The 22,179-nt window shown below is 40.0% G+C and overlaps 1 protein-coding gene across 6 annotated transcripts in view; it reads left to right on the top strand.

The window, feature by feature from the left end:
* ADGRL2 (adhesion G protein-coupled receptor L2) overlaps positions 1 to 22,179 on the top strand; it is a 356,834-nt gene that overhangs the window by 187,257 nt on the left and 147,398 nt on the right. Inside the window, exon 1 of one of the 6 annotated variants that reach the window (XM_035537717.2) lies at positions 10,955 to 12,014. The exons of 1 other annotated variant lie outside the window; for it this stretch is intronic. The gene's annotated coding sequence lies outside the window, so the exon portion shown is untranslated. Of the gene's footprint in view, positions 1 to 10,954; positions 12,015 to 22,179 lie in introns of those variants that run through there. 4 more of the 6 variants (XM_035537719.2, XM_050712255.1, XM_035537718.2 and 1 more) reach the window with 4 other exon arrangements.

The following is a 22,179-nucleotide window of genomic DNA, read 5'->3' as shown; positions in this document are numbered from 1 at the left end:
CCTCCACACTCTGGGAAGTGGTGATTTAGTATGAATTTACAATGAAAAACTCCTTCTCCAAAATTTACCCTCAATTTTAATACAAGACATAGGATGACACATTTCCTTATAGCTGCAACTTCTAAGTTACTATTGTTGATGAGATTTAACAGGCATAAGTATTTGTAGGACTGAAAATATGGTCTCAGTTCAGCAAAAGTTTGCTCACCAAAGCCTGTATGTTTGCAGAAATAGGGCCTCAGCTTCTTCTATGTTACAGGTGAAAAAGAAGTATGAGGTTCTGAAGTCCATTCATGATACCATTCATTCCCACCAAAAAATTATTCCATATGCATATTCATTTTCTCAAGAAAGAAACAAACAATTCAGTAACGTTAATTCTTCCCTAGGCATAAAATAAACTTTACTTGAATGAGTTACTGTTTGCCAATCTCTTGTTGTTAGCCTAATGCCTCTTGTATGGGTAATTTTGCGTTTAATAGAAATATTTCTCAGAAAGTTCAGATGAAACGGCAGAACTAGTCCAGTTTTATACACTTCAGCCTCAGTATATGATGGAAAATTTTTCTCTTACCATTTTCTCAAACCTTCATATTGCTATGTCAGGTCCCCCAGCACAGCAGTCCTCCTCCTTTCTTAAAATGAAGTATGTTCACATCAGCCTGCCTGGGTCAAAAATTCTGCCAGTGCTGCTTCATGCCAGCCCACAACAGTGCAAAAATACGTGTAACGGACCATATGCTATACATATCAAGGGCTGCACTAGTAAAAGTGAAAGCAGAATTTGGAGCAATATAGAGACTGAGAGTTATGCTTGTGGCTTAGTCTATATGACTGGCTAAGGCTATAATCCAAAGTCAAAGAAGGCAGTAGGGAATTTACTCTTGAAGATCTCGAGTGAAGCACAAATGGCAATCTCTAAGTGCACTGGAAGAGTGAGTGACCAAATAAATTGAATGCATTCAATCACTTTTAAGACATCTCATCCATGTGTAGCATTTTGATCCTGTGCTTCAGTAATTGTATGATTAAATTTTTATTAAAAGGTAATGCTCTTGTTTTAATGATAGTTAATTATATATAATTAAAATGAAAGGATTAATAATATTAAACATTTCATCATAGGTAAAGATAAATATAAATACACATATTGTAGTATGATTACATATGAATATATAATATTGAGCATATATTATTTTCAATGCATTATGTAAAATAGTAAATGAATAATATAATTTGTAAAATAAAATTATATTCTGGGTATTATGTAAACCAAAGGCCTGGTTCAGCACTTGTGTGTTCATAAAATCTATTTGATTTTTTTGGGGTGCAATATGCAACAAATAATTGAGGCCTTTATGAAAAAGATGCTTGCACTTTATTGCTATATCACCTTTCCATGTGAAAAGTGAATTACAATGCTAAATGATGTACAGTTTGGCCTCAGAAGAAATCTTTTGAGGAGTCATGGATTAGAATTTGGAAAAGCCTCATTTCCAGCTAACCCTGAAGCCATGCATCTTTATAGACCTAACTTCTACTGATTTTCAGAATCTTTACATCAGGCCTTAAATATTCATACACAGGGTACTGCTCTTGCATGCCATTTGCTTATATCTTACATATATAATCTTATTTTGCTTCTTTTTAATAAAATTCTATATTTAGTAAAGCAACATCACAACTTGATTTCTCATAGATACGCTATATTTTAGGCTATAACGCTCATTCCAGTTGTCATTTCTGCCATTAAATACAGAAAATCTGTATCTCCAGATCTAAATCGCAATGAATCCACTGAGCCTTTGTCCTGTAAAATTTTGTATATTAACATAGTTTAATAGCTGAGAAATGCATTACCTTTTAAAATAATTCTTTAAATTGTATAGTTTTTTTAATCAGAGAGATGTTTTGGTCTCTGCAAACTATATGGAACTAGTATTTGTCTAACAGGACCTTAAGACCCGTTGAAGAATTTTAAGGATTTTTATGAACATCTGCATGCATTCTTTAGCTAGATTTTGGCATAGTTTCAGTGTAAATCCAGTACAACTCAATCAGTTTACTTTATAATTAAAAACAAGGAAATAGTAACAAAAATACATAATATATGGCACTCGTGTTTATAATAGAAACATCCATAAAGAAAGAAACATGTTCTAACTCTTCTCATTACCCCAAAGGGAATTGCATCTTTAATCACACAAAGCACAACGGCTTTCTAATTTTGTTTAAAGTGTTTCAGTACTTACAAAAACCAGATCAGGTTATTGTAAATCTAGAGCAAATTAGAATCATTGGCCTCTGCTCAGCTGTATTCAGGAATACTATGTAAATCATAAATTTAATGGCATACTAAGACACACATCTGTTTCTATTTTGTAGAAGTTAATAATCTAACTTCAGAGTATTTAAACATTACTTTCATTAACTGGAAAATTGTGAAAAATAGAGACTGGTATAAGTCACAATGTGTTACTGCAATATGCTAAGGAAAATGCAAAAATTGCAGACCTGTACAGTAAAGACTAATTTTCTGAGATATGTGCCATTGTCTGTTTCATGACCTTGCATCTCCTCTGTTTACTTAGAAAAACATCACTTATACTAACAGAGCTGCATTGCTAAGTAGAATCTGCACCTGCACATAGTAGATTTTAATATATATTTCTAGTAGCAAATGTCTTTCACAGCAAGGAATAGATGATGCCTAAATTCCCTAAACCTATATAATGACCCAATGACTTTTCTTATAGTAAACTGATAAAAATTTCTTCTCCATTGATCAATTTCAAGTATATATTTATTTTTACAAAACTTACTTTGTGGTCTAGGATATACTGTTCTTCTTATTGAAATGTTTATTTTATTCACAAATTAACACACAATCTTATACTGTATCATAAATTGTCATGCATAATGTATATAATTTGCAAAGATCCCATTGTGTGTGTTTTGTTGGAGAAATGCATCACTCTTTTCAACTTTCAGCCTTACAGACACGATTTTTTTCAAAGAAAACAAGTGAATTAACAAACATGTACTAATCTTTTTGAAAATGTATTTGAATTCAGTTGTAAGGCAGAACAGAGCTGGCCTGCCAGCTTTAGCACTGTAATAAAAAATCTAATTGGTAGGGTTTGGCATGATAATGGATTGTAAGGTGATAAATTTTGACCAATAAATACCTTGGAAACTCAAAAGTTGGTTGCATTAAGTGGTAAAGTCAAAATATGCAGGATACTAAAGTATATCTTTATTCATAAAAATTACAATGTCAAAAATGTAATTTTCTAATAATCTGTTTATTTAAAGACATACAAGTCAGATGTCATTTATGTGCTATTTTGCTTGTGCTAAAATTACCTGCGGTAGTAGATACTTTGCATTAAAGCTTAGGGTGCATAAAGTTGAATGGGATTTATGTAAATAACTGTATGAATATGTATCTCACCTTTTACCAGTGCTAATTTAAATGAGCTGTATTTGAGAGGGAGTTATATTAATATATACAACTGATAGGGAATTTGCACATTCATTTTACTATCAACAAAAATTCTAAAGAAGGCAAACTAGACCAATGCATCCATAATAGAGGGGACAGAAAGAGAAAACAGAAAGGCAGAACCGGCCACCTAAATGGTACAATGTAAATTTGTGGTTTATTCCTGAGTAAGATTCAGTGGTTGCATATGCAGGAAATTCTCCCTGTCCTGTGCAAATGCATACAGAGTTCCCGCTTTGCTTTTCAAGCATGCAATAAAAGCTTAAGTGTGTTGTCTTACTGATATATTACATGCACTACTGTGACTTATCAGACACAATACAAAATATCATATTTTGGTGCTGATTATTCAACAGACAGCAGCCAGTGCTCATAGTGGGATGGGAAATAGCATCTTAATTATTGAATATATTTTAATATTTCTAATTAGCAGTAGTACTAAACAGTCAATTGATGTTCCTCACAACAGGAGGAATGTGGTAGTAATATCATTCTTTGACTGCAGTGTTTTTAGAAAGGCGTAACCATACCTTCAATCAGATTCAAATACTATTTGTCAAAAACATCGAGGTCTGTCAGAAGTAAATGATCATTTAATTAGAGAAAAAAAGGTGGAATATCTTTGATCCCTATACTTTAGTGATATTAATTCCCATGTGCTGCAGGTGTTTGTAATGTATAACAAATCATTACTGAAACAGAGGCTTTTATAGGCAGTTTCAGTGAAGGAAAATGACTGTTCTTACAGCTGCCAGAGTTACACCTGGCAATGTAATGCAAGCATGACAAAACGTGAACTAGAAGATGTAAGCCTGGAAACAAATCTGGGTTTCCCTCTCTATTCTCTGCCCATGCCATCCAAGATGGACTGCAAAGCAGTACTGATGTACCGAGTGGATGGGGAGGGAGAAAGAACGAATTTGCTGCTGTTCCTTCGCTCTCTGACCAGTGATCCATGATGCGTCTTTGGTATCTGCTCCAGAGGGAGCCAATCACATAACTGTCAGCATTTCAATAGCAATCAGTAACAAGAGGAAAAAATAGATTCTTATAAAAAAAATATAAGGGACCAAGTCCTTGGCTTAAACCACAAAACGAAATCAAAGCAAGTATAACCAATCAGCTTAGGGTTATGAGTACTTCCAGAGTGGCACGGGAAACTGAGAAGCAGAACCAGATGACATGTACATAAAGCATCACGTTGCCTTGATTAAAGCTACCAACTGAACAGTTTAAATAAAACCCAACAACAACATCAAGCAACAAAACAAAAACAAGAAGAAAAACCCAAAGCACTTGTACTTACAGAATAAAACCTGGTGGCATACTGGGAAAACAGTAAATGTCAACTAGAATATATAAGTTTGGAAGCAAATATATAAGTTTGGAAGCAACTATGGCTCTCAATCTCTGTCTTTTGATAAGGAGCTTTGAAAGTTGCAACCATGGCATGGGGAAGACGCAGTGGGAGGTTCTTTTCTTTTTGCGATTGATCCTGAACACCCTGTACTTTCATGTTCCTAACCTTTTACCATATCTCTGAACTTGATTATTGTGATTGTGGACCAGATTTTCATTTGGCATGGTATAGAATTCCAACAACTAGACTCTTAAGAAGAAACATGGAAGGAATTTAGGCCCTTAAGTTTAAGAAATCCTCTGCTTCAATGCTGTTCAGTGGGCACTTCCATGTTTTTTTACTAAAATTTAGAGCTCTAACGCTCCTCATGCCTAATACTACTTCAGTCAAGACAAACCAGGCTAAAGAGCTCTGCGCCTACATCATTGCTAAGACTGTGAAACAAAACTGAGCAGCTAAAGGCGATACTCATGCTCGAAGAGAACCTGGCACACACCAACACAGTATCCTGTCACTAAACTGACCAGTAATCACCACTTTCTTTTAAATGTGTAGCTTTATTTTACAACTAGCAATTGGAGACTTGTCCAGTGTGTGAAACAGGATCAGTTCTCTCCCCTGCCTAAAGGGACTCAAATGCATCTCTCTCTCTCCATCTAAAGAGTTCTTTAACCCACAGCTTGATTGCAGATGGAGATATTCTCCACTTCTCCTGTTAAAGTTGTGCACCAAGCAGAAAACAATTCAGGATTCACTGGGCCAGAATGCAAGAGCACCAGAGGGAACATGGCTGTAGCTCAATGATCTGGGCAGTCATTTGGAATGGGGAGGCCTGAGTTCTGCTCGGTGGTCCAAGAATTTGATGTATTTTATCTCGTAACTTCTCAAGAAAGTAAATTTAACCATACCCTAAACATAGGTTTCTGAATCCTTATGGGTTTGTAAAACTGCAGATAAAGATGAGTATCTCTACAAATCTTGGCCTATGCTGTCAGTAATGTGGAATTTAATAATACCTAGGTTGTTTATATTAGGTTCTTGGGTAAGAACAGAAAAGCCTTCATGGATTCATAATTGCAAATATAATGGTTTGCCTTTGAATTCTCCATGCTTTGTTCATCTTTCTTGCATCACCTTTCATTTTGTGACACACATCAACAGAAGAGAGTGTCCAGCTACACAAGGTAATATTATAGTTAAAAGCACTCCATAATGGATGTAAGCTTTAGATCCACAGCTGGAGTTTGATAAAGCAAATCATAAGAGGTAGAGGGGTTTGGCATAGACAGCCAGTTTTTCCCCTATTCTGTTTCAAATCTTTCTGCTCTGTTATATCAAGCAGTAGGATAAAGAGGCAAAGAGGTGATGAGAATACGCAGTGATCGCCACACTTGCCAGTCTGAGACATGGGGCACTCCTTTGGCTGCAGATTAGTGGCTGAAAGAGATACAAAGATTTAGCAAAGTCATAGTAAATTGAAAGGGGGAGGAGGAGAAGGATCTCCCTACCTGCCAGGCAAAATTACACTTATTTTAAATAGAAAAATCTATTTAATTTCTTACTATTCTCTTGGGACTTGCTTCTTTCCTTAAAAAAAAAAAAAAAAATGCTATTTGCTGCCTGAATGCAGAAATAATGCCTAGGCAGATATAGCAGCTGGAGAAAAGGGAACCTAGAAATGTGCAAGAGTATTTGGAGAATTGGGATCTCATGACATATCTCTTTCTCCAAAGCTCAGTGCTGTAGTTCCTTTTCTGGCATCATTGTTTCAGCTTCTGTACTGAGCTTTTCATATGAAAACAGGGAATTGTGCTTGTCTCTTTTTAAAAGCGTTCTGCTACGTGACTCCTAACAGCTCAATCTCAAAAACTCTGAGCTTTATAAATGCCTGTACAATTACACTGTAAACTCTTCTCCACCAGCACACACCCATAAATACCCAAAGCCCACAGTAAGGAATGTACTTCATCAATAACACAGCTCCATTGCTCCCCTACATTCACTTTTCAGAAAGTAGAGAGACAACTGCAATGAACATAAAAACATGCATCCAAGTTCACTGTTAAACATCTTATTGATGTCTTCTTATTTCTTAATGTGATACAAAAATCACGTTTCAGAATACCTAGTTAATATGGAATACACATGCTTTGTTTCATAGACGCATTTTCTCTGAACAAGGTTGTTTCTAATATTACTTAATTAAACAAAATTAAATTAATTTCTGTCTAAGAAACAAGAAACAACAGCTTCGTTGAATAAAACAATCTTCATTTTCTTGAAGCTATTTAAATTAAAAACATGAGTTTCTACAGTTGGAAAAAAACATCCATGGTTAAGATGTTTGAAGCCCATCAATCTCTTTAACCACACAGCTAATGTGTTCCTTCTGTTTTCTTTGAATGAAATCACCATGAGTGGTTAGATGTTGATTTAACATAAAGCAAATGGAAATGGGTGTTTCCTTAGTCATGTGTAGAATTTATTTTTTAAAAACAATTAGCAAGTGTTATGAGTAAGTCAATGATTTTGTCATTTCTTAAATAATGATATAGATTATAAGTCATTAAAATTGATTACTGAAGTAAACTATGTATAATGCAAATTCATATTACATTTATTTGTTAGGAACAGCTGCAGAATTCTCTTACTTTATTGATGACTTTAATTTTTTTTTTTTCCCAAGCGACACTTTAAATTTTAGTTGTTGCTACTGTACTACACATATACAACCTCTCTGTCAGTCTTTGCTAACGTTACATATAATTATACATTCATCGATATGTTATTCACAAGAGTATATACAGGTAGGAGGAAATGCCAGTTGCTAGTATTTAAAGTTCAGTCATTTCATAAAACTTCAGTAATATAAAAATAGGTTGCATAAAATCTGTGTAAACCATTTCTCATGGGACAACTGACTCTTCAGGCAATACAAAAAATTATTTATCAAGATGTTCAAACATTTTTAAATCATCCTTTTAAGAACAGGTGTATGTAAGCTGCACTTCTATGGAAACAAACAAACAAGACCTCTAATGGAGTCAACAGGATCATATTTATAGACATCATAATTTGGCTATGTTTTGCCACAAGTTAAATTATCTTTCTCAGCTGCACCTTCTCCATGTAGAAAGTAGACAGTTAAATCTCTTCCAGTTGTTACTGTCCTACAGATAGTCCCTAGAAATGCTAACTGACACACAGCCCTTGTGCTTATTTCAAAAATCACTATAAATTTGCTTTTATTTTTTCAAGGACACTATCCAGCAGGTTCACCAAAGTGATTTGAGCGTAAAGCACGCAGAATATATAGCTAAACCTGGAACATCACAAAATTTAATGTTAGTGAAAGGGGTAGATAAACATATTATTGAATGATTTTGCTAGGAGGATAACATTTCTTGTAGTGGTTTCAAGCTAGATGTTTTGTGATGTTGCAGCAAAGTGAAATTTTAAGGAAAATGTACTCGTCTGTATTTACTTGTGGAGTCAATATGGAATGAGGTACATATTTTACAGGGATACAGCAAAAAACAAATAATAGGCAATTTTGATGGTGACAAGAGACTTGACTTTTTACAATTACTTTTTTATCTTAATATTCAAATCTGGGAATAGTTGTGGCTGAGTAAAAAACAAAGGATCAGATTCAAGTATGCTAGGGGTATACGTGTATACAATTTTCCTGTTTTAAAGAAACAGACGCTGATTCATATGAAGTAAAATTAATTGCTTGAATAGTACTATTTTACTTGCCAAAATAATATACACTTCTGCTGGGGTATTCTTATATCCTACTCTGGATTTAATGAGAATTCATGGAAGCATGTGCTTTTGAAACAAATGCTGAAAGGTCTCTATCTAACATTTTTACCAATTGCTTAAAACTCACTTTTACAACTTAGAGTTGTAAAACTCCATTTTTGCATGTAGAAATAAATATGCTTCCAGACGTTTTTGATGAAAATGGGGGAAAATAAACTTTAGTCCTGCAGTTGAATCCATGTAGGAGAATACACTTCAACTTCAGCAAATATTGACACAAGGCCCAATTCTGCAGTTATTTTCAACCTTTTTCGGTGGGTTAAAAAATCTTACAGAAACCAGTAGACTTTTTTTTTGCTCCAAATGGAAGAGTTCCTCTCTCTCACCTCCTCTCCAAGGAAAACTGCCAACCCCACATAATTTTTATTGTGTTCTTTACTATTTTGTGGCTAAGTCCTATTCTCATCAACCAAGCAAAAGGCTCAGGGCAACAACACCTTATCTGTAGTTACATTCATTTGACAAAAAGTAGGATGTGTTAATGATATATATTAAAACTACGGTAAAAAAGTAGCCAATCAATATGTATATTTTTACATTTCTATGATTCCCTTTTTAAGAGTGTCTCTGTAACAGATGCACCCAATTCTCTCAATGAAAATGTTTCTAATGAAATACATGAAAATGACTTTATGATTGAATTCCAGTTGGAAATGTATAAGGGGTTATTTAGGATTCTATAAAGATAACTATATGGATATTTTCAGCAAGACAGGGCAAACAGCTATACTGGGGATGTACAAAGGACTTAAAAAAATGAGGGGAAAAATACAGAAAACCTCTTCTGCTGCATTTTGCACTCACTGTAACCCATACATTTTCCTTTTAGCTATACATACTAGGGATAAAACTATCACACAGACACATGATCTTCTGTCCTCCCATGCTGAGCTGAAACTGGCCTCGGGAAGATGCTCTCAACTACGAGTGAACATCTCCTTTGGTCCTAAACGCCTGAGACTGCTCCTCCGCTGCCCAGCAGGTGCTGTGGATGGAAGAAGGCCAGCGTGGCCGTGGCATGACCGTGTGTCAGTGACTTTTAGGTACTAATCACTGGGATTATTGCTAGCACCCTTGAAAAATCACTGTGGTTTTGAAGAGCCCTGGACCAGTCCTATGATTCTTACTACCTCCTGTAGCAAGGTCTTAATGATCCGTTTTCCTTTTAATGTCATGTTTCTCTTAATACACGTTAAAATTTTCCTAACAGGAACACTAATTGCATAGGTATGCAGCGGAGTCCAAATGATTAAGTTAAAAAATAAACCTTTACCATTGACAAAGGTAACGACCCCGGTTTCCTGGCGTGGCGTGGGTGTTTTAAGCTGAATTGTCAATATGCTTTGGACCTGAGAGTTTAACAAGCCCTGAGTGGTCCTGCCTTGTGCCAGCGATTCTGTGGGCAGATGGAATTGAGAGGGTTTTTATTTCACTGCTGCAGCTAGAAAAGGGAGGGAATGGTTTAATAAATAAATAAATAAATAAATAAATCAAGTGGTGGGATTATCAGGGCAGGTTTGTGCTGCTTTGATCTTCGGCTGTGCCTCCGTTTCCCCCTCTGGCCACCGCCTGGAGCAGCCCTCGGCGGGCACTGCCCGGTGCAAGAGATCCCCCCAGGTTCTCCCGTGGGCTCGTGTCCCCCAGGTCCCACCGTGGGCCCGTGTCCCCGGCCACGCCGAGCTGCGCCCAGCCGCTGCTCCCTGACCTTGGGAGCTGCGCATCGCGCCCATCCCGAAAGGTCGGAGCGGATCCTCGCTGTTTCGCAGCAACCCAGAGGGAAACAAAACCCCCGCCACAATCCCAAACCCCCCTTTCTAGGACGGGGTTTTGGGCAGGAAAGGACCGGCGCTAGCAGCCTGCGTTCCGCAGCCGAGCCGTGAGCCAGCCGGGGCTCCCCGCCTCGCTGCCCAGGGGGCCGCCCTGCCCCTCGCGGTGTCCCTCTCGCCTCCCCGCCGATCGCCGCCACCGGGCGCTGACCGAGGGGTCCCCGGGGGGCACCCCCCGGTGAATTCACCGCTCCCGGGGGCGGCCGAGCGGGGCCCGCCTCGCAACTTTGGGCTGAGGGAAGGAGGGAAGGAGTGAAGGAGGGAAGCAGCCAGGGTACGGCCAAGGAGAAAGTGCCGCGGAGACGCCTGCCGGCCTGCAGCGCGCCAGCAGCAGCCGCGGGAGGCGGAGGGGGGGGGCGGCAGGCCCCAGGGCCCCGGCCCCGAGTTCCGGGGACCCAGGGGCGGCTCCGCGGTGGCTCCGCGCCCCTCGAGGCCGGGGGCGGCCAATGCTCGCCCGGCCGCCGGTGGCGAGTAGCCGCCCGCTCGGTGCTAGCCTTAACCCCCCGGCTGGGAGAAAGGAGGGGTTAGGGAAAATAACGGGGCGGGGGGGGGGGGGGGGAGCAGGAAGGGAGAGATTTTTGTCCTTCGCCGGTGCTGCTGTACGTGATAATATGTTTATATGATTAGCTGAGCCCAGGGGTGGGGAGCGCGGAGAGAGGGGGAGGAGATTGGAGGGGGAGGAGGCTGGAGGTGACTCCAGTTCAGCGCCGGCGGAGAGTCCGTGTCAGGACTTCGCAATCCCCAGTCACACACGGAGAGGTGCATGAGCAAAAAGGAGGCTGCGATACGATTCATTGGGATTTTTTTTTTCCTGGTGTGTATGTATTGCGTTTTTCCCATCGTTGCGCGTCTTACTCGCTCAGCGCCCGCTCTCCGGCCGCCGGCGGGGCAGCAGCACCGAGAGGACGAGGGGAAATAACGCGGAGCCGAGCCGAGCCGTGCCGGAGGCCGGAATGTCATCCGGGGAGATGTAAATCAGGTCGCTGCGAACGACAGAGACACAGGAGGGGGGGGGTCGTTGTAAAATTTTTGAGTTGTTCCCCGCTACTCCCGCTGCTGGCGTCGCCTCGGTTTCCCTTCTGATCGCTGCCTAGAAAGGACTCCAAAGGCTGGGCACATACAGCGCGCTGCGCCCCTCGCCCCCTCCATTTTTTTTTAATTTAATTTAATTTTTTTTTCCATCGCCTGCGTGCGGGAGCCTGGCTGCATCGTGCGTTTCGTGCGGAGCGGAGCGTCGGAAGCCGCAGGAAAATGTTGACTTAGCCCCGGAGAAGCCTGCCGGCTGGCTGCGCCGAGGAGAAGCCGCCGCCCGCTGCGCGCTGCCCCAGCCCGCCGAGCCGAGCCGTGCCGAGCCGCGCCGCAGAGTCGGCCGCCTCCCGCTGCCCCACCGGCACCCAGCCCCAGCCCCGCTCCGCCGCCGCCCCGGGACTAACTCCCTCCTCCCTGCGCCCACCGGGGCGAGAGCTCCCGGCCCGCCTTCGGCTCGCAGACAGAGGTAAGCGGGGCTCCGCGCTGCTGCTGCTCCCTCCTCCGCTTGCTCCTTCTGGCGCTGCGGGGAAGCGCCGACCTGGCTCTGGGGCTGCCCGGCTGGCTGCTGCTCGGGGGGCCGCTCCCCCCGCCCCCAGCACTCGGCACGCACCCGCCGGGGGCTGCCACCCCGCTCCCGGCCCCCACTGCCCGAGGAGGAGGAGGATGAGGAGGAAGGCGGAGGGGGGGGTGGGGGGAACGCGCCCCTCGGCGAGGCCCCGGCTGTGAGCAGCGGAGCCCCGCAGCGGTGCCCGGGCTCGCCCCCTCCGGCCGCTCGGCACCGGGCTGGGGGCTCCCGCAGCGCCCCCCCGGCCTTTCCCCGCCCTCCCGCGGGCCCTGCGGCAGCCGCGGCGGCTCCGAGCCCGGCCCGCAGCGCCCGAGCCTGGCCCGGGGGGGGGCAGCGGGGCCCCCGGCCCCCGAGCAGGCCCCGGTGCCCCGGGCGCGGGGGGGAAAGTTGCGCCGGCCGGGGGAATAGCGACCTGTTGCCGGCGTGTTCGTGCGGCCCGGCCGAGCCCCCGCGGGGGGCTGGCAGCGGGAGGAGGAATAAATCGCCCTTTGTCGGATGTGGAGCGAGAGCAACTTTTTTTTTTTTTTTCATTTAAAATTTTCTGTTTATTTTCGCGTATAGAGAAATCTGGGGCCATCTGGAGACAGAAAACAGAGCGTGTCATGAGGCACCGTTGCTGTGTCTGGCTCTAAAAATAACATCTTGTTGTTAGTCTGCGCTCAGCCCTGCTGGGGCTCGGGCGCGGAGCGGGGCTGTGCCGGCGCTCAGGTGCTGCGCTCCGCCGGGAGGTGCCCCGAGCGCCGCGAAGGGGTCCTGAGGAGAAAACGGGCTGCTCCTCGCTCTCCTCGGCCCCCTCCCTTTGTTACCCGCCGCTAAAAAAGGTGCCATTTCGCATCATTCTGCCCAAATTGTTGGAATTAATGCAAGTGTGAATTCTTACCGTTTGAAGGGGGGGATATTAGCATATCAAAGGGTGCTCAGCTCCGGCTCAATTGAGAAAACTTCGGCTCGTCTTCCATTTGCTTCCCAGCAGAGGCCCAAAGGGCAGTGGGAATTCAAAAGGGGTAAAATGGGGAGGTGGATGTGGGTTATGTTGCTGAACTTTCGCTGTTTTGCGATTATGTGAGTGAAAAACAAGGTCCGGCCGCTGCAGAGCCCTTGCAAGCGCTCAGACAATTAGATCTATTGATTAATGGCTCGTTCCAGGGGGAAAAAAAGTGACCTTTTATGACAGGCACTGTTGCATGGTTTCTGATGTCTGCTGCCTGTTGGAGGATTTAGAAAGCCTTTTCTGCCGCTCTCCTGCTTTGGGGCTGGCCTGCACGCTGCTGCGCTGGGGGACTGAATGGGGAAGACCTGCTAATGACTTCGGGAAACAAATGAAATCTTGTAATGAAAGACCTCTCCCTTCCAAGCCTTTGAAACAAATACACTTCAGTCCTTAATGGGTGGGTAGGCTGGGGTAAGAGAGATTTTTATGGAGAGTTTCAAAAGAAGTTTTGAGCCCCACCAGCCGTATGCTTCCATTTCCTTTTTCTTCTGAAGTAAAGTGAAAATGAGTTTGTCTTGTAATCTCATTTCATCGGTTACGTTGTGTTTGGCGAGATGACTTAATTTGCAATTAGTGTTACCCAGTAAAAATAATTTGATAATAAATATGGTAAAGCTGCTATGTCGATGGTAGCATAGAACATCTACCACATTTAAAGTTGTTTTACATGGCTAAATATTTGCAGGGTTTTTTAGTCATTTGTTACTATTTCCTTGTGTCTGCAAGGGGATGTGGCCGGCCTAGCCTTTTATTATCTTTGCCAATCGATATTCATAATCTCCCAAACCAAAAGCCAACAAAAGGCAGTTCTCTATCAATAAGTTGGGACCTTTTCCAGGGACCAGATGCATCTTAGGGACTGTATTCTGGTTTGTGTCTCTGGCAAACAAAAACAAACAAACAAGCAAAAAGAAAATAAAAGAACTTCCTATGTCTTCGTTTCCTATTCCTTCCTTCCAAACCTTTTAGTTGAATGGTACAGATACTGAAATATGTATTTTGTGCTGTTAGAAGTGCTTGGCTTTTTGGTGGGGGTTGGTTCTCCATTAGACAGTCGGGGGGGGTGGTGTTTTTTTTTTTTTTTTTTCTTTTCAAGCCATGGAAGTGATGTGCCTTTAGAGTAGGATGTCTTCACTCACGCGTCAATTTCTTTTCATTTAGTGAAGGAACCGAGCATATATGGTACGCCTTGCAAAAAACCCCTGCGATTAAATAAATAATTTAGATAGATTTCTGTTATTTCTAAATGAACGCGAACATTTGGGCATTTTGTAAACAGATGTGTTTAGTGGTCCTAAAATTGCATGTCATTACTTTCAGGTAATTTTCAGCAGTTTATTTACCTAATGTCTTCAGCTGTCTGAAGTAGTACCTTTTGGTGGTATAAAAGGAACATATTGATGTAATTGCCATTATCACACTTAAGTTGCTGTTAACTAGTCTGCTTTGAATGCAGAGTGCTGTAAAGAAAGCGCATTATCCTTACAGCTATTAGGGATAATCTAAAAATTGTCTTGAAAATGTTGCACTTCAGTTTATATGATGGCAACCCCAAATTAGACAAACCTCTGAAGTAAAAAAAAAAAAAGTAGTGGAAAGAAGATTTTCAACATTCAGATGACAAAATTGGACCACTTAAATAAAAATTAATGTGCTGCAGCAGCACTTCAGCTGCCATTTTCAATCACTGGGTTACTATGTGTTGGCAACAGCAAAAAAAAGTGTAGACGTTCAGATAGCTCAAGGAGCTAGTAGTTGGGGGAATCAGGATGTGGAATCATGTGGGGTAGAAGAAACCAATTACTTCAGGTTTTGACTTGAGAATTTCCAGTAAACATTTTTTTCTGGCTTTTGTCTCCCCTGCTCATTAATAGACCAACATCAAAGCAGGCAACCAAACTTCCAAATGTTATAAAAACTAATGTAAAGATACAGATCTCACATGTAGTCTTGCAAGTCTTAATTTAAGTCAAGCAGTTGGAGTTTTTATTGCTGCAATTTTCACAATCAGCAGAGACATTAACACCAGGCTTCTGGGTGTTTCCCTTCTTAAAATGAGCAAGAGGAGAGCTTTAAAAAAAAAAACAAAAACAAAATTTGTGTAGTTAGTCCTTATTTGATCGCTTGAGAAGCTTTCTCGATGTTTTATTTATCTCTTACAGCTTTTAATGCTTAAAGTCAGGAAAGGGGACTACTCTGGAATTCTAGTATCTAGTAAGGAGGCACCTTATGAAAATTTAAAGAAACTAGGTAGTATAGGCTTAGGAACATGTTGTTTTTATGGTCAGTAATGTGTACTGAATGACTATTTTTATTTTTAAAAACGTAGTATGTAAAGCTGGCTTTTTTTTTTTTTTAGTAGAACAGTTCTGATGAAGAAAAATGCTAGTCTCTAATTACAGCCTTTTAGAAAGGTCCATCACTTTCACTTAAGTGAATGTTAGAAAGAGAAGTCTCTAGTTAGACAAAATATTTGTCTTAAGTTGAATTTACAATACATTTCTATGTAGTGTGTCATAAATTCATACAGATAACAATACCTACCCGATATAAAGAATTGTTTAGTGTTCAGAGAAGGTAGAAAAATGTCCTCTTTCCTGAATTTTGGTCTAAAAAGTTAATGTATTTCCAAGCCCATGCTCATCGTATGTCCACCTAAAATGTTGACCTGTTTGTAAGAAAATACTGCTAACTTCCACAGCTCTTCCCAAGGATTGGGCTGTGCCTTGTACTAATGGAAAAACCCCTACCAATAACTGCCTGAAGATATTTTTTGTCAAAAATTGCTGCATGTCTTCTCTGCGTTCCCACTAAGGGATGACTGATAATAGGAGAACTTGAAGTAGCGATTAATGATTCTACCTGGTGAACTGCAAGAGAAGTTAAACTACATCTGGTGTATAATTGAAATCATATTCATGCATAGGTAGACAAGCAGTTAGTTATAAAGCAATATACTTTAGAGCATAGGTTAGGGAAATTTATAGTCAGACGTGTTACTTGGAGATGTCATGTTAAACAGACTCTTTCAAAGCGTTTTTTAGGATTGATGTTTGTGATGTACAAATGTGATTCGAAATTACATGATATTCAGCTTTTAAAGTATTTATGTGCAGCTTTTAGACTTAAAAGCTGCCTTTTATTTTTTTTAACCTTCAGTTTGAAACAAGTAAAAGATTTAAGCCATCATGGTTGTAATTGCACATCAAGAAAACTGGAAAAACAAAAAACTATTTTAAGGCCGTTCTCAATACTCTTAACAATCATGTTTAATATTTAAATAGTTTTCCAAGATATGTGCATTTTCTTTTTAACAGTTCTGAAAATAAAAGTAGTAGATGGCTCTGTTGGAATACAGATGTAACTTGTGGCATAAGGTGAATATATACCTGTTTTAGAAAATACTTCCAGTCTTGGTTCAACAAATATGATATTCTTTTAATCATTCTTCATATTAAAGGTGAAAGATGACAGGCTTAAAGCCCTTCTCAGTTGATTTTTTTTTGATTTCATGTTTATTTTTGCCAGTGGTGTATGAGATGTGTTTCTATAGCATAGACTTTGAAGATTGTGTCACTTACTGTAAGCGATTTAGTTACAAAAATGCACTTGCTTAATGCATTGTTAGAGCATTCTCTAGGTAGAAAGTGATAGTTAACCAGAAACTAATTCCATAAAGAAAAAAAAAGTCTTGTTCAAATTCAGAATTGTAGCATCTCCAGGATATAGATCGTTGTATGAAATGGAGTATTTTATGGGTTTTAGAAGATTGTGTGATCTGCATATGTCACGATTTCTTTTCTATTTGATTTTTCACTAGGTACTGTAATGATTCAACTTACTCTAGGCTGCTATTTGCCAAAATTATTTAGGAAGGCATAATAATCAAAAACTTTGCAGGCTGACTGAAGCAAGCACAATGCTTAACACCTGCAGGTAGAGTGCAGTTTCCAACAAAATGCTATTGATTGTTATCCTGGCACAAAGCAAGCTTAAATACAGTTTGCTTAATTACAACAAAAATGTTTTTTTATGAGTAAGGTCCTTCATGTTTGGGGAGTGTTTTGTGTGTTGTCTGCTCAGTAAAATCCCATCACACTTGTATAAATTTGTCCAATTATCAGAGCAGCTAAGAGGAGGAAAAAAAAATCAATTTACCCTGAAAAGCACCAGAAATAAGATTACCTTGGCTAGTAGGAACTTGCCAGCGCTGTCTAAATTGCTTAATATTATCAAACGCTGCCATTTTTCAAGTTCAGTAAGAAGGATATTGACTATTCTACATGTCCAGGTCTGCTATTTGGCTATTTCTCTATAAGGGATAAGCATGTCTTATTTTTATTCCCACAATAGCAGTTACAGATAAATCGGAGAATCTAACAATAACTTTATGAAATAGATGGAATAATACCATTCACTGGAGAAATAGTATTTACTTGAGATAAGTGATCGCAACTAGTTTTTTCTCCTGTCTAGCTTGTTGTTCTTGTAACAGACAAATGTAAATACCTTAGCAGACATTTCAGAGTGAAAGGCAAGAGATAAAATGTAATTACTTTTCAGGGTGGCCCTGACGATGTCCGTGTTCTTGTCTGTAACACACAAAAAAATCTTTGCTCATCACCTCAGCATATGAAGGCCATTGTTACCCCTGAATATAAAAATACTTTCTGATTTTTAATGTTGACCTCAGTATTTATCTTCAGCTCTTCTGTGTAAGCTGGAATCCTTATAGCCGTAAATTGTAGTCGCTGTTATCCAACCGAGCATTTAATAGAGCACCTAATGGACTCTGCTTCTGTATTTTTCTTGAATGCATAACATCTTGCTTCATTCAGTCACCAAAACCAACTTTGCTACAAGGACAGGCAACATGACAAGTTAGAATCAATGGACCATTTGTAGGTCACAAAGTCAGTTTACTGGAATTTCAGAGGAAACTGGTTGAAAAGAGAGGACAAATGTCACTTTGAATAGAGATGCTTAAATCAGACTTCTGCCTTAGGGTAAAATTTAGGTCTGTTGTAGCCTAGATGTAATGTCTCCCTCTACAGAGCACAGCATTAATCATGGCTTGACAAGTGATCATGGGCTGAGAAAAATAGGGCCTGTCTTGGTTGTGTGTGTTTTTTTTTTTTTTCCTCCTAATCTTAATCTCTTAGGAGCACATTATAAACACAAACATTTACACAAAAAGATTTAAGTATCGGTGCCTGTATTTCAGTAGTGGAAGGAGCTAGCTTCAGAGAAAATCTAGTTAGAGCTATTGAGAAGCTACTTAGGTTTCTTACGTAGACGCAATATTAGGAATATTTCCTTCTAAAGTCATGCAGATTTTTGTTGTAGGAAATTCATAGTCCATTTTTACTCCATTACATCATACAAATACAGTAGAGTCTGGGTCTGTCTGTTTTGTCCCGTGATGTATTAAATACGTCTGAAACAACTGTTTTGGTTTTTCTTCATTTGTTTTGTTTAAACAGCATTCTAGAATGTGTTTGACACCTAACAGAGATGCTTCCTTTTCCCCAAAATGGCAATACGGGGTGACAGTGGTATCCTTTTTATACAGTGCCGATTGACTTGATGTTGATCAATGTATATGTGTTTTTTATACTATGCTTTTTTCTATATACCGTGTTTATATTTTAATGATAAGTTACTTGGCCACAACGAGCTACAAATGCTTGAATAAAATAACAGGAATGAAGGCTGCTATTTAAGATCCTGAGTTCTGATACTGTGCAGATAAAAGTGAGTTTAATATTTTAATTCTTAAATTAGGGATGCGTCGATGCACAGATTAGGTGTAGGGAGCACTCATACCTTTTAAAGAAGATTGGTAAAGAATTAACTCCGTGAAGAAGGGAATCTCTCTATTTCTTAGGTTTCTTTGCTGTTTTCTGCAGTGGGATCAGTACAGGGAGCGGCTCTAGCATTCCATAGGTACACTTTGTAGAGAGGTGTACCTTTTAAAGGTACAATTAGATTCGTATCTGCAACTGTTGAAAAAATAGATAATATCAATCAAGGAGCACCAAAACAAATAATCACCGGAGAGTTGTGCGTTAAAAATTATGCTACCTCTGTTTATTTAGTTGCCTCTGGATGTGATAAAATCCCAAATCGCTCGTTTCGGGGAGGCTGCTGCTTTCTTTTTTGCCCTCTGTTGGTATTTTCATATCAGTCCACACCTCAAACCGATTATTGCTCTGAATCTAGATGACAGAATAATCTAACACCGATTACTGTTAAAAATTGTTTCTGGCAGCTAGGGAGGGGATGACCGACCTTGTTCCTGACGGTAATACTTGCCTTGCTGTTGATGGGATCTGGTGTAAATAGAGAGCCTTGCTCTGAAATCATGCTGCAGTGGTAAAGAGAGATCACATGCCAGGAGGAGGCTGTAGTTCACCTTTCTTTCTATATATTTTCTTACCGTATCATATTTGTCATTTTTTACGGCATAGCAGCCTACACCAGTATGAACAGTGTTCAAAAACAATTCCCAAGCAATAGGCACTGTCAGCTCTAAATAAAGTGACATTTTAAGAAAAGATTCCTGAGAAGTTCTGCTGTTGATGCTGCATTTCTCTGACAAATTCCTGATTCCTGTTTTATGGTAGGCATAATTCTATTCACCTGGTCCAGGCATTCTTATATTCATTCTTTCAAGTTTAATTTAGACTTTCTGTATGTGAGGTGCCCGAGTTGGACAGCTCTGCTTTCACAGGAGAAATGACGCATGTTTGCTTTGAACAACATGAATGTTCTCCAGAAGACCAATTCATAACTATTTTGTTGGTAAATTTAGCATTTAAATATTGAAGGGCAGTGTCTTCAGTGGCTGTGATTTCCTTCGGCACAGTAGGCATTTTTTCCACATGGACTGCCAGCTGGCGGGGCTGGTTCTTGCTGGGTAAAGTGCTAGGGATGGGGTGCTAAGGGAGAGAAGGTGCCTCGCAGCGGTGCTGGCTGGGGAGAGTGGATGAGAGTGGAAGTTGTTTTAGAGAGGAAGGGGACTTGCAGGCTGACAGAAGTCAAATACGAGAAGAAATCCTTTTGCCCTTCAGGCAATAATCTTACCTGGTGCTGGAAGAGAGCATCATCTCTCCATAATGTTAGATTTTTTTCCTGCTTTCTCTCCTTCCTCATACTTTCCGTCATTTGAGAAGGTGTACAATGGTATCCGCTAATAACTGGTTGGGGATCCAACTGCTACTGATATTCCAGCAGCAAGGAAGAGCTCTGTATGCAGCAATCATCGTCTTGAAGTGAACGCCTCAAATTTGTCCTACATTTGTCCTGTGTAATGCATGTAACCTTACTAGAATATCATAAGTCTGTTTCTACTTTTTTTTCTCCAAGTGTTCAGTATGAGCTTTAAAGGTTGTATTTTGGAGTTTATTATTCTAGCAAAAATTAAAGCCTTACTTTTTATTTTATGAGTATTCTTCATGAATCTAATGACACTGCTTGTAAACAAGAGGGATTTGGCCGTATTAGAGAAACAAAAATACTGGTGTGCTTTTTTTCGTTCCATGTTAGAAGAAAAATTAACAGTGCCTGATGTCTTCCTTTTTTTTTTTTTTTGATGGTACATGCTAAAGGTTAGCTAGGATGAAGACTTAATTTTGGTCTGCTTAATATTTATAGCTTCATTCGTTGACTCTTTTTCCCATTTGTGTTGAAGGGATTTTTGTCTAGAAAGCTTGTTACTATAAAGAACAAACTTAAGATATTTTAAGGTAGCTTAATGTGTTTTGGAAGAAAAGTTGTTTTCATCCAACTGAATGAAACTACATTGTTACTTCATAATTTGGTATTTAGTACTAGAGACTTTGATTTTTGAGATAAACTTAACCATTTAGTTCAACTGATTTCTAAACTTCGGTGGAGTGCATGTGTAATCATATCCAACAATGGCATTGGGTTTTGTCTTGCAGCAGTAGATGGAAGGAGGGATGCTGCTGTTTGTTGTTTTGTTGTGTTAGGGAGATGCATTAGATAGGTTGAATTTGTTTTCTTGTTTGTGGGGGTCTTTCATTTCTGTTTGGTTCTGGATAAGCAGAGGATTTTTTAAATTTTATTTTATTTTATTTTTTCCCCTGAAAGCATTTAGGTGATTTTGATAAAGAAACCTGTGTATTTTGATATAGGAAAGACTAAAGCTGAATGTTTAGCTCCTTTGAGGGACAAGAACAGGTGGGGGAGTGGGAGGGGGAAGACTGTTTTTTGTATTAACTCTTTATCTGAAAACATTCGAGAAAGATTTCTGAGGGAATTTCTTTAAAATAGTGACTGACCATTTGGGTTTCTGTGCCGGCTATTACCCACATTTTTCACATATTTTCGCTAATTCTTCTTACTACCTGCAGAGGGAGCTTGTATATGAGATAATCAAAGTAATCAAGGCATTCAGGGCTGAATTATTTCCAGTAAGTACAATTTTCTTTTGCTGTGCATTCTCTGTTATTCAGGGCAAGAAAGCCTCTGCAAGGGAGCTTTTAAAAAGATTGTCCATCAGTAGCAGTAAATAACAATAGGCAAAAAATTTTACGTTGTTAGTAAGCAAGAGCTGACATTATAAATACCTATTTGTATTTTGAAGAAGTGCCTTTCTATTGAAAGCGTAAAAAGGAACTGAGCAAAACAATTCTTTCATGTAGAGGTACAAGAAAACAGTTTTGGTGCTCTGTGTGACGCGAAGCAGATTTCAGTTGCATAAACTGTCTTCTCTGATTCTGAAAATGTCATGTCAGCATGAGAGAGACAGCACAGTGCTCTAAGGGCTCAGTACCTCTCGTGCAGAGTAGTGTGCTAGCCAAAAAGCGATGGGTAAGTCTTTTCTATTTATGCACGCAGTCTTATGAATCATAATCAAGCTGATTGCAGATGCAAGGTTAACACTTAATTTTGCTTTTTCTGTATTATAAAATATAAAAAGGTGAATGATTCCATCCTAGTATAATTGATAATTTTATACAATTGTACGTAAGCAGACAAACAGTGGAAAGTTTTTAAGAAAAATATGGACAGGAAAGAACAAGGGGTATCAGAACGTAAGTTTATTCG

This window comes from Cygnus atratus, chromosome 8 (genome assembly GCF_013377495.2).
Source record: "Cygnus atratus isolate AKBS03 ecotype Queensland, Australia chromosome 8, CAtr_DNAZoo_HiC_assembly, whole genome shotgun sequence".
NCBI lineage: Eukaryota > Metazoa > Chordata > Aves > Anseriformes > Anatidae > Cygnus > Cygnus atratus.
Note: the sequence above shows the minus strand (reverse complement) of the source record. Positions and strands in the feature narration are given on the sequence as shown.